We start from the raw sequence: 17238 nt of genomic DNA, 5'->3' as shown, positions 1-17238 counted from the left end.
TTGGGAACCACTGAACTAGAGAAAGGTTGTTGCTTACTTTCCATTACTGCAAATGCCTACTATTACAAACAAAATCTTCAGACATTTACATTTCCTGCATCATATAAATTACAAAAGGCTTAAAGCATCAAGGAACAGCTGGAATAGCTTTGGACTACTCTGGTCCATGCTTGCCTAGTACATGACATTCATCTTCATGCTCTAGGAGCAAATTGCAGACATGGCCTTGCACTGGGGGTAGCAGCAGAAATGATGTTTTTATGGCACAGAGGAACCAATCTATCACTTTTCTCTCATAGAAACTAGTGTGGCAGAAGCAAAGCACCAGCTGGAACCAGTAATTCCCTTTGGTTGTCTCTTCCTTTGTACCTCATGCTCATCAAGAACCCCTGAAGCTCGGTGTGGCTGTCATGCCCCTAGGTATTTTCCTGTGTTCCTTATGTTCCATTTCCTTTACTTCAATATGGCCATTTCACTTATTCCTCTTTACTCACTCTCTAATGCTCTTATTGAATATGGAGGAAGAGGAAGGAATGAAACTATTTCACTCTAGACAATCTTTCATCTACAAACTCAGTTTGAAGAAACAAATAGGCTTGGGGCTGTCAGTCAAGAAGCAAGACATCAAACATTTAAAAACTTGAAGTTCTTGCTAACAGATAGGAGGAATGATGTCTTTCTACAAGGGTCCCCACCTGCCAAGTGAATAGATGATTGAATGACATATCACTGGGTGACACAATGGATTAATGGACCAAGGCATGGGAACATCAACAGAAACCACATGTCTGCAGAGGGAGAAAACATAGCAGCCATTTATAGTCCTGGCAAGCTCATAAAGTCTAGGCAGCCCTCCTGATTCTGCTGCCACAGTTCAGGAAGCAGGGCAGGCGGGACTTTTCTTTATCTGCAGTATGAGTGTGAATCAGAAAATCTAAACAGTGCATGCTCTGCAAATGTCTGTGTCTTTTGACAGCAAAACAAACAAACAAACCAAAAACAATGGCTAGGAAACCAAAAAATTGAAAGGAATTAAAAGACAAGTTCTTTTAAAAAACAGGAAAGTTTGAACTTGCAGCTGTGACAGTAAAGGAAAACCAGGCTGTGACAACTGTGGGATATGTTTTTCCTTTGAGATGGAAGAGGAGAAGGTTGAAATAAGACAGGATCTTAAAGGGGGGGCGTTTGAGTTTTTGCCAATTTCCCTTCCTTGTAGTCACAAGGATATTTACTTTCTAACAGCCCACAGACTGTTAGAAACAAAATGATAACTTGGGTTTAGAGTTTGCAGTAAAGGATGTCTGATCACTGTGACTAGGATGTTAAAAGTGTCATCTTTTCTTGTAAATGGTCATCACTCAAATCCAGTTTCTAGTAACTTCACAGCTGTTCAATGCTGTGGTTCACAGCCCTATCTTTATGTGGGATTTAATAATTCTTGTTGAAGTCTTTGAAAATGATAATATAGATACAGTATACCAGTGATTTTTAAAAACAGAGGATTATTAAACTCATCTGCAGTCAGGACAGGGTGAGGAATGAATTTAGAGTAGGAATTAGCACTAGACCATCTGGGTCTAGACAAGGATCGCCCTCTAGTGATTCTTCACTTTAGCTCGATGTTTATGATTAAACTATAAAAGCTACTAAAACAAAGGTACAGGATTTGGATTTGATGCTAAGTGTCTAACTTGTTTAGCAATCTGTAAAGAATGCATTTTAGGGGGACAGAACATATGATTCAACTGACATTCACCAGTAAAGATCTCCAGCATGATGTAGCGTACTCGTCACATAATCTTTTCATCACCCTTGGCTTCAAAACGCTGAAAGTTACATTTTGACAAATCAAAAAGTAGTACATTCTCCATATGTCAAAACAGAGAGAAATTATCTATGATAACAATATTAGTCAAGTCACCACCTAATTTGAAATACATGGATAAAAGGTTAAACCTTGGTGGGGTGGTAAAGGGAGAAAGGAAAGATGTGTAAGAGGAAAGGATTGCCTCAGACATCTGTGTGAGAATGACATTCTGTAAAATTATAAGCATTAAAGGAAGGAGGAAGAGAGGTCTGCAGCTCCAGAACTGAAGATGTTTGTAATCAAGAAGTCTGTAATACAAGCAACAGCGAGGAAATGGGAAGGGTTTGCTTCTTCGTTGGTGAAGGCATGTATGAGTGTGAGCAGTGAATGGGAGGGGCTTTAAAATCTTCTAAGGATCACAGAGAGCAGAGAGAAAGAGAATGGGGAATAATGAGATGCTGGTATGCTTCGTTGCTATAAAAGAAGATATCTTAAGAATCTGAACACAATATTTGAGTCTTTGTTTTTCTGGTTTTTTTTTTTTTTTTTTTTTTTTTTTTTACTCTGAGCAGATATCTAGTGGCTTAAGCAGTAAACATTTTATCTCAGACCTGGGGTCTGGAAGCTTAAGATAAGGGTGCCAGCATAGCTCCAAACCTAGATCCTTCTCAACCAATTGCCCATTGTATCTCATACACCAGAACCAGAGGGAGAATTCTCTGAGATCCTGGATGCTGGGCCCTGATCACAATTTTCCAAGACACTGCTCTCATGACTCCAGTCACCCTACAAAGCCCTACCTCCCAATACCATCACCCCTTGGGCAAGGATTTAAGCTTATGGCTTTGAGATATATAAACACTGTGTCCCCCCAACACCCTTACTTCATGAGTAGAAGAGACACTGGGTACCAAGGCTTTATCTCCCTGCCTCTTGTCTTTCCACCTTATATTTGCCCTTAACACAATGCTAGTTTCCGGTGTCTTAGGCTACTCCAGGAAACAGAGTCCTAGCACATCTTGTCGCCCTTTATGAATATTACATCCATAGCTCTCATAGTCTCTAGATTAATAAATACTCTTGAGTCTTATTTTATTCCAGTCTGTATTAGCTCATTTACTTGTATCATATAACTTTTCAGACAAAGGATTCATGAACTCATCTGTGTGCTATGTCTATTTTATGACACATGTCTAATTAACTCTGTTACCTTGGGGTCACATTTGTAAGGGTCAGATACACCTCAGGTTTGTTGTGTGGCTTCTTTTGAATTGCCTTTCGACTGTTTTATGTCCAGTAACCTTTTGAGTTTTTGTCATTTCAGGCAGCCCCCATGCATAGTTGTGAAACCAGGACCCCAAGTTTTAGAAGCTGTGACCTAAATCAAGTGAAGTAGACTTTGAGAGTGAAAGCTTGAAGAGATTGTTTTTAATATTCAGATTTGTGTGTGTTTTTTGTTAGGTCAATGTGAGCCAATCTCTCTGGAACTCTGCATGAATTTGCCCTACAATCATACACATTTTCCAAATTACCTGGGCCACAGAACTCAAAAGGAAGCATCTATCAGCTGGGAGTCATCGCTCTTCCCTGCACTTGTTCAAACCAACTGTTACAGATACCTAATGTTTTTTGCTTGTACCATTTTGGTTCCAAAGTGTGATGTGAATACAGGCCAACGCATCCCTCCTTGCAGGTAAAATAAATGGACTACCTACATGCTATCCCAGGGAGAACCAAAAGAACACAAATTCGAGTTTAGACAAAATGAATTTTGCTAAGGACTCTGAAGGTTAGCAAATTCAAAATATGAAGAAGTAGGAATAAAATAGGTATTTGAGGAAGCATTCATCGTTCAAATATCAAACATGAGGGTGTTAACTTCCTTTCATGACAGGTCACGTGCTTTTTATCTGTGTTTCCACTTTGGTGGACCACAACTATCATTTGGAATGTAAGCTTATATTAAAGTGCTGCTCAGTGGTAGAGCATCCTTTTAGAATGTATTAGGCCCTGTGTTAGATCAGCAGCATCCCAAAACAAAAGAGAGTCTTAGGGTGCGAGGAAGTGGCTGTGTCTTCCACTTTGTCTGGAAACACTAATGTATTCATATTTTAGATGGATTAAATATATTCTTCATCCAAGTGTGCTTAAGATGCTTTCCTTTGATAGTGCTTATGGCTTAGTGTGACTCTGTAGGGAGACAAGATAGCTTTCTCAGGTGACAGTGATTCTGTGTCACTGACATTTCCTGAATTGTCTCAATGAAAGAAAGACAGCATCTCATGGACAGAGCTTGAGCTCAGGGTCTGAGCGATGTCCTGAGGTGTGTACCAGCACTAGTACTTAAAGGGGTCCATTTGTCAGCTTCGGTCTTCTGTGCTGCTTTGTGCTCTGGGTAAGACAAAATTATTCAGTCTCTTGGGTCCTCTTAGGGTCTTTCACTGGTGAAATAAATATGTTTGTTGAGTTTCAGTGAGAATTCAAAGAAAAGGCTGTGAAGTTAAATAAATGGCAAGGTCCCCAAATTATATGAAAGCTCTGTGGTGACTCATGTAGCTATGAAGATGGGTATATGGGACTCAATTGCTTGGTGGCGGCTGTGTCCTCTTCTGGGCCACATGTAGGAGGATTGTAGTCAGAAAAATGTGCGTATCTGAAATGGCTATTCCAGAAGTCATTGTTGTTACATTCTGCAATGCTGTCTTGCAATCAAGGGTGGCTATGCAGACATACTTACCTAAATGGGAGTGGTAACCACAGAAACCATATGTTGGGATCAGGTCACACAGAGTCTTAGAAAAGAGAAATAATAACCAATATAGAGGACGAGATGGGGCAACAATAAATTTAAGATTGTATATCAAGTGGATGATGAAGTAGGGTATCTCTAGAGTCAAAGCAGGAAACAGTAAGATTTCAGAATGACTTGGGCAGCTGAACAATCATACAAGATGAAGAGAGTAAAATTTAGTGCTTGCTTGGGACAAAAGTAATTCTGAAAATTTCATTACATACTCAAGTAAGCACTGATAGGATATCTACTGATTCCATATTAAAAAGTTATTTGCAATCTTATTCTGTTTTGTTAAGAAAGGTCAATGATGATAGTGAATTGCTACTTTGAATAGGACTTCCCAAGCTGCATTGATTTTCTTTTTTATATCTATGTAAAAAATTCCCCCTCAGTTTATCAGCGTCTTCTTAACTATAGTTATAAATGTATATCCATATTGAATTTCATGGTTTAAGTTTTAGAATCTAAAAATGACTAACTACTTTGCAAATGTTTTTGAGATATTGAGTGAACATGTTGATAAACTTCTTTTAGCAACTTTAATTTTGCTTTTTGCTTTAATGGTATGTCTTTCAATTTCAGTGCCAACAATAGGAATGTTTTTTGATATTTATACATAAATCTATTTTTATTTTAACAAACTAATGTGCTCCCACACTTGTGAATTAACATATGGATGTTTCTGTGAGTCTGTTTACTAACCTTAACATTTAATTTTTGTTGTACATCTGAGGATAACCAACTTTTTACTGAGCATCCCAATGTGGGAAAAACTTGAGTGGTTTTATATCTTTATGTTCAAAATCCCCTATGACTGAGGTTGTACCATCATGATGAGTGCCTACCACTGAGGACCAGGCAGATTTTGACAAGAACTTCCTTGAACTTTTGATGTTATTGTTAGTATTTTTTTCACTTTTTATACTAAAATTCAGAAGTGGCAGAGTCAATTTGTTAGCCATTCAGAAGTGGCAGAGTCAATGGTTACCTTGTACATTTGTTGTATATCTAGTAAAACTCTAATCCAAAAGATAGTGCCCAAATAATATTGAACTTAGCATTCTTTTCAAACTGATTATGAGAATGACCCATATTCATTATTGTTGAAAATTCCAAACCTAAACTAGAAATTGAGTTTATCTTTAGATAAAGCAAGCAAGCAGTACTGATGGAAGCTGAAGAAGGGAAACATAGGTACAGCCCCTGGTAAACCAGTGCAACACAGGAACCCTCGACCCCCACTACTCATCAAAGAAAACTCAGCTAGGAGGCTTTTGTGTAGGCTCATGGTCCATAGCAACAGACTATAGGAAGTGATGTTGGGCATTCCTCAGCTAGAGGCTTTTTGTAGGCTCATCATCCATGGTGACAGATCATAGGAAGTGATGTAGGGCATGCCTCTGATTACAACCAAAGACTGGATAATGTTTGCCTGAAACACAGTAAAGTAGAAAGCCAAGGGTAAGGCAATCTGAGTCCTGAAGAGAACTTCATTGTTCTGTCTGCAGTGCAATCTCTTTTGGCGAAAGCTGGGTAGATCCTCTTTGTAGAAATTTTGTTTGTTTGGTTTTCTATGCATGTGTCTATGCATTCGGATATGTTTCTACACACATCCTTATACATACAGTCCCACATAGAATTAAAAAAACCAGATGTAATCCATGCATACAATTACAGTGAAGCTATATGACTTATGACATGCTGTCTTTCTGCTTGTGGACTCCTGTGTGAGCACTCCAAAGAGCATTGTGAGTCTGTTCTTGGGATGGTAGGTTCTCCAGTGGCCTGAAGACACAGACTGCAATCAATTTCCAGAGGAAATTTCAGCCAATCAAACTTGCCTCCTGCCCAGTGAAGATGTAAGGTTAATGTTCCAGTCCATTCCATTTGGGCATGGATTAACATGTCAGTCAGTTTTTGTCCCTGAATTAGGGAGGGTTGTTGTTGGCTTTCCATTTAGTTATCAATTATGCTTCACGGGTACATGATGCTAAAATATACTTAATTACCCTAGAAGGCTCTGGCACCTGTCAGCTGTTATCATTGCTATCACATATAAAATATTTTTAAGAAATGAAAATGAACTCAGAGATGAGCTTAGTCATGTAGGTATGTTCCACTTTTGCATATTCCACTTACAGAGTAGTTATTTGTAGATTTTATTTGTTTTAGGAGCTGTGAAAGTAATGATAAACAATTGCACAAGGAATTTCAGGTTCAGGTCATTGTTAGGTGTCCATTTAGTAAGGTAATAAATTATTGAAAAGCACAGGTTCTGGGGGGGGATCTGGACAGGTAGTACCAAGGGATGAAAGAGAGGATAGAGATGAGCAGATAGAAGAAATCCAAGTGAACTTCTTGCAAAGCTTTAGCTGTGGGAGACCTGTTCTTAGCTTTAGTACTTGCCCATTCACAACAGCCCAAATGGAAACACAGATGCTAGTTGGCATCTTTGCAGTTCTGTCCACTGAGATTCATACTGCTTTTTGACAGAATGTTCACCGAGTCACTTCAAGTGTCGCTCAGGACGGTGTGTTCTTGGGTTCCAGAAGATGTGATGGTCAGGTTGACTGTGATGGCTGACATGAAGAGCACTGTGGTATGTGTATGAGATGACATTTTTTTCATGTACAGTAGGCACTGCCAAGTATAAGAAACTGTGCTGAAATATGTAAACAGTTTTCTTGCTCTAGGAAGTGGCATCTGGTCTAATGCTAATGCACTTACTTCTGACATCAACAGCCCATAAGTGCATGAACTGATAGATTTTTCTAGTAAATTACAGCAGTTTAATATATAATAAAATTACAATTTATGTCATATGTATACATGTACATATATATTGAAAGGAAAAAGAAAAAGTTTACAAATGAGGAACCATTTTTGTTATTAAATTACAAAGCAGTTGCTACTTGGTTTATTACAAGAATAATGATGTCTTCCCATAGCCTTCCTGAGCTGCTAATCAGGCATCTGCATCCATGAAGACAGTTCAGGCAACAGTGCTCATTATTTATGGAGAGTCATTTTCATGCCCCTCTTGGCTTTTGCCTCTGCTGCCTGCTTGACACTTTTCCTGCTGAGCCCTAAAGCCACCAATGGGGACTGAAGATTCCCATGGCAATGCACCACAGCCACTCTCAGCTGAGTTTCTCCTGAAAACTGTAATTCTTGCAAGCTGAAAACATGCTACAGGACTTGGAACCACAGACAATGTGTTTCAACAAACAATGCCCAGCATCCATAGAATGGAGTCAGTGCTATCTAAAAGCTACTCCTGTTTATGATTATTTAGTCTGTCATACCCACAAATGTAAAACTGACACTTCATTTGTTGGAAGAACATAAGGCAATATATCCTTTGAGATCATTCCATTCCATTGGCCTTTGAAGAATGAAATATTGCCTTTCCCCTCAAAATGAATTTTCATAGTACATATTGTTCTCCTGGCCAAGACAAAATGCCATAAGCAATCAACTGAACCACTATCAGCTTCTATAAATATGGACGACACTTCCTCCTGGAAGATTACAGCTGTCAGGACGTTGGTACTGAGGTCAGTGTAATTTTGCTATGAAGCAATATTAAATAGTTTGAGAACTTACTATAGTTGGTCAGTTTAGAGCTTTTCTATAAAAAAATAATAAAACTTTACTGTCACATCAGTAGTATATCCAGAATGTATTAGATTGTTCAGTTAAAAACTTTGCTGGAGTATGGTATTCTAAGGTATGGTTTAAGATCACCTACCTTAGGTTATTAAACCTTAGGTTATATAAATCTAGGTTATTGGTGGTTTTATGGCTCTATTAATAGTGACTCTATTTCATTAGGTGACTAATTATTTGGCAAATGCTTAGTTTATAGTCGGTTATGCTGCTTGGGGTGCATACCCAAAATCCCAGCACTTGGGAGGTAGAGGAAAGAGGTTGAGAACTGGAAGGTCATCTCCAGTTATACAGTGAGTTTAAAGCTAACTGGGGCTGCTACATGAGGCCTCAAATTGAGAAAACAAAACAAATACAATAAAAAAATACATCTTACCAAGAATAAATTGTCTCCATTCTAAAATACATTATGAAACATTATCTCACAGGACTATAATATAGTATTTACATGACCCTAAAATATCAAGATTTTAGTTAAATAATAAGTGTTTTCATAAAAGCTTTAATCTTATAGTTAACAGACTTCCACAATGATAAAATAAGTCTTATTTAATTTTCAAAATATCTTGTCTACCATTGATAGCTCTGATGTGAAAAGTTAGAAATTGATAAAAAAATAATTCATTTAGAGCTAAATTAATTGTTTTAATAGTAATAATTCACTTGAGAAAATTTGCACTGGGTTTTCCAAAGTGATTCGTGATGGATAAATTCCTCTTGGCATTCATGCATGCACTCAGATGGGCTGCACAGTGTGCTGGGAAGCGGCATCATTGATGATTAATTAGATAAAGAAGTCAGGTGGTCAGGCCCCAAAGGATTCTGGGTACACCATCCAGGGTATCAGTCTATACTCTGCTATTAACCTCTGTTTTCATGTGCACACAGGCCCGTGAGGAAGTAGAAACAGGGAAGTTGGGCTGCATTCCACCTTCGTCATTTCTCTGACTTATTCTATGTGTCTTGCATTTAAGGTGCTCTGTGCTTGGGTCTGCCTGAATGATTGCACAGCTCATAGAAGTTTTTTAACAACACTACTGGGGATTCCCCCTCAAAATGTCAACACTTATTTCAGTTAGAACATTTCCATGTGTCAGAAATTAAATTGACTGTGTATTTCTTATCAATTTTGTATCTGGAAATGTGATTACCAAAGCACATAAATTATAGATGTACTCCCAAAATAATGTGTGAGAACTTAGCAAAGAGAATTTGCTCCCTAGTGGCTCCTGCTCTCATGATTAAATTTGTTGCAATTGCTGACTGTCTTTGTTATGGTTTACTATTGCTGTGAGGAAACACCATGACCACGGCAACTCTTATAGAGAAAATACTTAAATTGAGGAGGCTGGCTTATAGTTCAGGTTCAGTCCATTATAATAGGGAGCATGGCAGTATACAGGCAGGCATGGTGCTTGGAGAAATAGCCAAGTGTCCTACATCTTGCAGGCAACAGAAGTCAACTGATTCACTGGGGGAGTATCCTGAGTATGTGAAACCTCAAAGCCCACTCATGTGCATATTACCCCTCCAGAAGGTGTAGTCTTGATTAAAGGTGTGTGTCCTCCAGACTCAAGGTCTAAATTAAAGGTGTGTGTGCCATCCAGCCTCCTCCAACAAGATCACACTTCCTCCTACAAGGCCACACCACCTAATAGTGCCACTCCCTTGAGCTTATTGGCGCCAAATACGTTCAAGCTACCACACTAACATAACAAGCATTGCAAGGTTTGCTAATATTCAGAATGTTTTTTAATAAATGCTTGGGGGGGTCTGTGCAAGCCTAAAGGTTTCACCCCGAAGAACTGGCTCACAGAAGGCAAGACATGGAAGAGATTAGTACTTCCTCATCGTGCAGGTTGATAGCTTTCTAGGGATAAAACATATAACATATCCATATATAATTAAACTAGTAACTTGATCAAATCAGTTTCAACATAAGACTTTCCATGAACCAAACAGTAGAGAACAAACAGGCCTGAGCAGAGAAGCAAACATGGAAGACATAAAGAAAACAGTGGGATTTGTTTGCTTATTTGCTTGCTCGCATTTTGGTTTCTTTTATTACTATTTATTTTAAGTTTTTAAGTTTTTCATTTTATTATTCCTTTTAAGTTTTTCCTTTGGGAGGGAGATGCTATAAGGATGAAGGGTAGATGCAGAGGGACTAGGAAATGAGTGGATTGGAGTGCATAGGAAAATTCTGAAAGAATAGTAAACTTGTTAAAAAACAAAGAAAAAGAAAGCAGCAATGAGATTCTCTATTTGGAGTTTTGCTGTCAGGCTTTCACATTGACTATATAAGGCTGAGGTTTGCTTTCATTAGGGTTATGACCTGTCTGGGTGAGATAGTATGTAAATGTGGTACTCTGTTGCAGACAGTGGGTCTTCTCAGTGGGGCCATTAGATAAGAATATGGGCTTAAGCAAATTCTTTATATCTAATGTAAAAGTAAAAATCTTTAATTACCTTCTGATTATTAAATAATGAAAACCTCGAGAAAGATGGAGAGAAATACAAATTGTTGCTTGATTATTTATCTTCAAATTAAGGAAAACACATTTATCGACTATCTTTGGTCTTCTATTAAGCTCAGATCAGACAAAAACTTTAGATGTAACTAGAAAAGTTTCTCAGAGACCGATTCTCTGAAGGTCTGCAGAGGATCATTAATGTGATACTTAAGTTTTAGGAAAGTGTTTTTGTATGTTTTTGTCCTCTTTAAGGGCACTGAAGTAATTTATCACACAGAAGGGTGTTATGTGTGGATGAGACTGCTCAGCTCTGTGGTCACAGAAGAGTAAGTCATCGTGTTTATACACGGGGAATAGCCCTAAGTGTGCTTTTAGGATGAATCTGTGTGTTTGTTTTTCTGACCTCTGAACAGGCCTATTCCTCCTCCTGCTAAAGAAGAGGAATGGTCTTCCCCCTTTGGTATTCTGCTGCTCAGTTGTGTAATGGATAGGCAACTTAGAATGGTAGAGTGCTCTGGGGAGACTTAGACTTGGTGTTCAGACTTAGTGTTTAGAGAACTTGACAATTTTAGCTTTCTATTTCACTTTCCTAGAATTCACTTGCATGTTGTGATGCACCCCTCTTTATCATTTATAACAAAGATTTATAATTTCCCATTCTGATCTTCAGAAGACAGTGGGCAGGAAACCAGTTGCCATGGTATTAGGGAATCTAAGAGGAAATTCCTTTCTAAATTCACCCTGTTCACCTTGCTTGGGGAAGGGGTTCTGTTTGCCTGGTCTTGTTTCAGACAGCTGATTTTAGCATGGCAAAGCTGAGCTGGACAAAGTCCCCAACTTTTAATATATATATGTTGTCCTAGAGACAGTAATTATTGGGGAAGGATGATCCTGTTTCCAGAATTTCAGCCATTGATAGGGATCCTCTGTCAATGGATAAAACCTTACTATTCCACTCCTCCTGCCTCTTCATAGGGCATTAAGTCACTGTGTGTTAAAGAGGACATAAAGTGTACATTCCCTAGGAATAGAAGAATTGGGAAACCCACCAAAACTAAAGATGTGGGTCTTAGCTATAGGGCCTGTGATGTTTTCAAGTGATGGTCAACGCTCAGAGCCCAGCGGCATGTAGGCTATCTATGTTGACTGATAGGATGGACATTGGGAGGAGTCAGGATCATGAATACTCTTGCAGGCTCTTCATGCCTACTCAACCCGAGCCCTGGCTGTCCCACCTCATGTGACTCATGTGACAGTCCTTTTTTGCGGGGCATATTCTGACCCAGTGTCTCTGGAGCTGAACTGTTTTCACCCTTCATCAGCTCAGACCCGAATCACATTTTCTCCGTTCCCATTCTTAGCAGCTCTGGCCTGACCAAAGTGAAATGTGGGTTTCATTTCCTACAGTTAAGAGGATGAGTGGACCTCATATTTGCATAATAAGATTTTTATACAGCAAGGATATCTGTTTTGGGTTATGCTTTGCATATGAAGTGTTATAGAAGTGTCTGTGTTAGGGGTTATGATTTGGATGAAGAATCCTTGATTCCTGGCTAGTAGAACTTCCTCACTGAGAGGTCATTGGAACTTTAGATCCCTAACCCAATCTGCAGATTAACCCCACAATTCAGTGGCATTACCGGCAGGTGATGGAAACTTTGAAAAATGGGTCTTATTTGAGGAAGTGAGTCATTGGGTGTAGATTCTTGAGACTATATTGTGTTATTTTGTTATTTTGTCCTGGGCTTCCTTTGTCTTTTTCTGATTCTTGGATACCATGAGGTGATCAGGCTTCCCTATTCCAGCTGAATGCTTAACTGGTGCAGGACTGATATCAATAGAGGCCAACCATGGTATATTGTCTCAGTAATGAAAAGGATAACACACACACACACACACACACACACACACACACACACACACACACACACACACTTTCCATAGTGATTCACTGTCTTTACTTATAACAGCCATTTTGGTTTTTTTTTTTGGTAGAGAAACCAGGGAGTCCAATTCAGGTAGGGCCTGTCTCTGGCAATGAAGACTGTTTCATAGAGTGTCTGCAAACATAGAGGAGGTATAATGAGTGAACTGATGCTTAGTGAACTGATTACTAAGCTTATTTAAGGTGATGAGCCATTCCCGTTTGCCTGGGACCAATGGGGTTCTTGGGACAAGGAATATTTTGTGTGCTTGAATCTAGGAAAGTTCTGGGAATATCAGTTATCAAAGTTGATAACTTACTTAGCACTGTCCTCTTTTTGGTGTACTTTGCTTATTCCCTCCCTGTGCTGCATAGTTGATATTTCATCTCATAGCCTAAAGCTGCACGAAGTACCTTAACTCCCATACTTATCTGTTCTAAGGAGGCTTTCACTTTGCTTTTAAAACATACATTGAACACATACTTACACAAAGAAGTGTTACTTTGTAAAGACAAAGCCGATTCTTCACAAATAATACTATCTTCCATGGGACAGGTGCCATGACCTCCTTTCATTTTATTTCATCTATTCTCACCATCTTTTCCCTAAGAGATGTTTGGTTGTAGAAAATGTACAAATGCTCACAGAATACTCCCTTGGAGTTGGAGATCAAATGAACAGTAGATGATGAACGCCATCGCCTCTTCTTACTACTGTTTGTGAGCATACACTGCAGAAGGCCATATGCCCAGTAATCTGTTCCTGTGTTTGTTTTTATATTAATCCCTCCCAGGAGTACAAGTTCTTCATTAATTCCAAAGGTCTTCTCTCTATCCCCTACCTGCATAGTGGTTTCTCCAACAATAACAAAAAGTCAGATCTTCTGTGTTAGCCCTGTTCTCTGGTAAAATGAGAACTTCAGGCTGTTAGACAGGAACTGGGGCCCATGGCAGATTTCAGAGTCCATTTTGAATATCTAGAGGACATCATCTTCAGAACACTGCAGTTAGGCTTGCCTTCCGCTAGTTGAAAACTCCAAATACCTTGAATCAAAGAACAAACACTACAGATGAGTGGCCAATGAAGGACTCTTGCCATTTATCTCTCATTTATTTGGGTAATGAAAACACTCTAAATCTGGTGGAGTATTTTGATCCTTGTTTGAAATTATTCTTTTTTAACAGTGAGGTTTTTTTTTTTTTTTTTTTTTTTTTTTTTTTTTCTCATAATGGATTCCAAGAATCCTAAGTTAATCAACCATGAGATTTCTCTGAATTCTTTGTCATAGGTCTGATGAGAAATGATATTTTCAAAGAGTATCCTTATTTGGTCACTGCTTTGCATTTTAGATACCTTAAAGTATATTTTCCTGAGAACCAAGTTTTTTGTTTCTTAGATGAAGTGAGGGTTACATTTGAATTAACCATGTTTCTACCATATGCTAACCACTGATTTAGGAAAAATGATGGGCATCAAAAAGGTCAAGGGAACACTTGTCTATAATCAGACAGGTGGATCTTGAATTCGAGGACAGCCTTGTCTACAAGTGAAACCATCTCAAAACCGAAAGCTCATAACACTTTAAAGCCATGAAATCATTTCCTTTTGTTGTGCCCAAATTCTGAATCCCAAAGTCACCAAGAGACCCATTCTGATGCAAAAGCAATGAGTCTTTTATTGTTTTTATGACTTAACTGAATTAACTCGCTTGCTTGCTTCCTCTGACTGTCTGAAACAATAGGTGGGACAAGAAGGACCCAGAGGGACAGAGGGGCAGGGAATTCATTGTGGGGAGCAAGGGGAGTGCCGGGGTCCACAACAGCCACAGGATTGGTGGACTGCCAGGCTTGGATGACCTGTCTTGTGTTGATTGGCCAGCTGCAACAGGTAGGTTGCTATGGCCTATAGGCCCTCCTAGGTTGGTTGTTATGCTCTGCATTCCACTATTACCTTAAAGACACACACGGAGCCTACCAGCTAACTTCTGATTGGTTCCTTGCCACATGGAGGGTATCTGGCTTCCTGATGGGGAGGTAAGGTCAGAAGTTCAGCACATATTCCTGAGTCAGGGGGCCTTTGTCTTGCTGGGTCTTTTCAGCAGCCTGTCCTGGCTGCTAAAGCAGGGGCCTCAGTGAGGATCTGGTCTCTTCACTTTCATTCCCTCACAGGATAGTAAGGATCGTGGATCTTCTGGGGCATCTAGTGAAAATAGAATCTTGATGTATCTAAGCTGGATATTCAAACACATTGCACTTAAGTCAAATGATAGGTAGTGAGTGTAGTAGAAGTATTTGCTTCTTTTGGGGCTTGAACTTGAAGTTTGAGTTATCAACTCACAGTCCTGGTTTTTCCAAATTATTTCTGTCTTCCATATTAGCTGATGAGGTTCCCACCCTTAGATGTCTAGCCATCAAAAGCATTGGCTTTTGCACTTGGCTCTTAAACAAATTTTTGTAGGTACTTAGCGTACCAGGACCTCTTCTCATGAAGTATACAGGTGGCCCCTCAGTTTGTAGACTGAAATTACAATTTAAGATCACACACATTTATGTCTATAGGCATAAGAAGCCGCTTTATAGATGAACCTTGCACTCTGGCAATTTGACTTAGAAAGCAAAAAGAATTACTCAGGAAGGATGTTAATGCATAGCCGCTTGGTTTTGTTTTGTTGTTGTTGTTTTCTTAACTTTTCCATTTCCCATATATTGATTTGGATCTTGTTAGGAGAGCTGTTCTGTTCGTCATGCAGAATGGGGACTACTGGATGCTCCTACTTCCAAAATCACATTACTCATAGTAATCACAGATTTTCGAACTCTCAAGAAGAAATCATGCCTTTGTACTGGAGTTTCTTCCTTTTTACATTATTTAATTAAATGTCATCATCATTTTCATCAACTGTGAGTCTATCATTAATAGCTTTTTTCTTTTGTTTCCAGGTTGCAAAGAGAGAAATCTTTTGGGAATGCCCATCCAATAAACAATGTCTGAAGCATACATTGGTCTGTGATGGGTTTCCAGACTGCCCTGATGGTGTGGATGAAAAAAATTTTTGTGAGTACCCTCATGAATCTGTTAACAGGGTTTTTTATTTTAAATTTTCATTGTCTCACTTTAAATATAAGCTAGAAATTTGGAAATACATATCAAAAGTTTTTAGTTTGTTTAGTTTTTCCCAATTAAGCTTATGTTTATAAAGGTACATATTCCAAGAAGATAAATATCTACAAAATACATACACATATAATTTTATCAATATGGAAAGATTAAAATATCCTACAGTATCCAAAAGTGGAAGACATAAAATGCAACCATAAGATGAAATATTAAAGTGCCACCATAAGATATCAATATTAAATTCAAAGTAGAGAAAGAATAATTTGACCTGGGTTTATTACAAATCTTTAGTTGATGTGATAGTTGGTTTCCTGTTAGTTAAACAGGATGCCTAGGCAATCAATTTAAGAAGTTAGGTTTATTTTGGCTTGTAGTTTGGGATGTTTCAGGCTATTATTTTGTAGACTCATTGTTTTGAGCCTGTGGCAGGAAAGAATATCATGGAGGAGAGGAAACAACAAGGATGCATATTAACCTCCAGGCTGTGTATTAGAAGAGAGAAAGAGGATGCACTGGCCCCTCTGTCTCATTCAAGGACATGCTTTCATTGGCTGCAAGATGTCCCTAACATCTTCAACCTTCTTAAACAGTTTTTCAGCTTTCTAATGGCACCAGGGGCTTGAGACTAAAACCTCAAGATATGAGCTTCAAAGACAGTTTATTCCAAACACAGCAGTTGAATAATAGAAAACATTCAGTAGTATATGCACTGTTGTTCTGCATTTTAGTAGTCTATTTATGTACATAAAGAAAAATAATAGAAGATCATAAAAAGGTTTACATTTATCTTATGATGGTAGGATTAAGTTTCATGCTTTTGAAATCTTTTATGTCTGAATGATATATAGTCATTATCTTTAGAACCAGTTAAAAATTTCTTAAAGCACTTTTCTTGAAAGTAACAGAATGCTCAACTCTAACAAAAATGAAGATATTTGTTAATATGTGAATCATACATGTCTTATTATAGTAAAAAATCATGCAAAGTGAATTAATTAGACTATAGTAGAAATACATCATCTTTACTCTTTTAATTTAGCTTGACCTCAGGCTGGATGGTCAAAAGCCAAGAGCATCTGGGTGGGTGAGCTGCCTTGATCATATTCTATAGGAAGAAGGAAGGATGTGTTCCTTGCTCTGGAAGATCACTGAGAGATTTCCTGAGGGTCAGCACTGGGCAGAGTCACAGTTTGTAGCAAGGGGCTTTTGTGTGGATTAGAAAAGACATTCTTTACAAATACTTAACACACAGCCCCAGGCAGGGATTAGAAGGAGCTGTCTGCTCCAGTCTGGCCTAGTTCCAAGACTAAGGCACTCACATGGCCTGACCCACAGAGTTTGGGTGGATGCTGTTTTGCAATGCATAAATCATAAAATAATAGACCAAGGGTCTGTTATGGAATCACACTTAATCCTGGACTAGTAATTACTCTCAGATAAGAGTAGTCAGAA

General features: G+C 38.6%; 1 pseudogene; it reads left to right on the top strand.

The window, feature by feature from the left end:
• The first annotated feature begins 3268 nt into the window (after positions 1–3268).
• The window catches only part of LOC127229339 (atrial natriuretic peptide-converting enzyme-like), a 55283-nt pseudogene continuing 41313 nt past the window's right edge, over positions 3269–17238 (top strand).

Source organism: Phodopus roborovskii, unplaced genomic scaffold (assembly GCF_943737965.1).
Source record: "Phodopus roborovskii unplaced genomic scaffold, PHOROB, whole genome shotgun sequence".
NCBI lineage: Eukaryota > Metazoa > Chordata > Mammalia > Rodentia > Cricetidae > Phodopus > Phodopus roborovskii.
The sequence above is the reverse complement of the archived record's forward strand: the minus strand, read 5'-3'. Positions and strand labels throughout refer to the sequence as shown.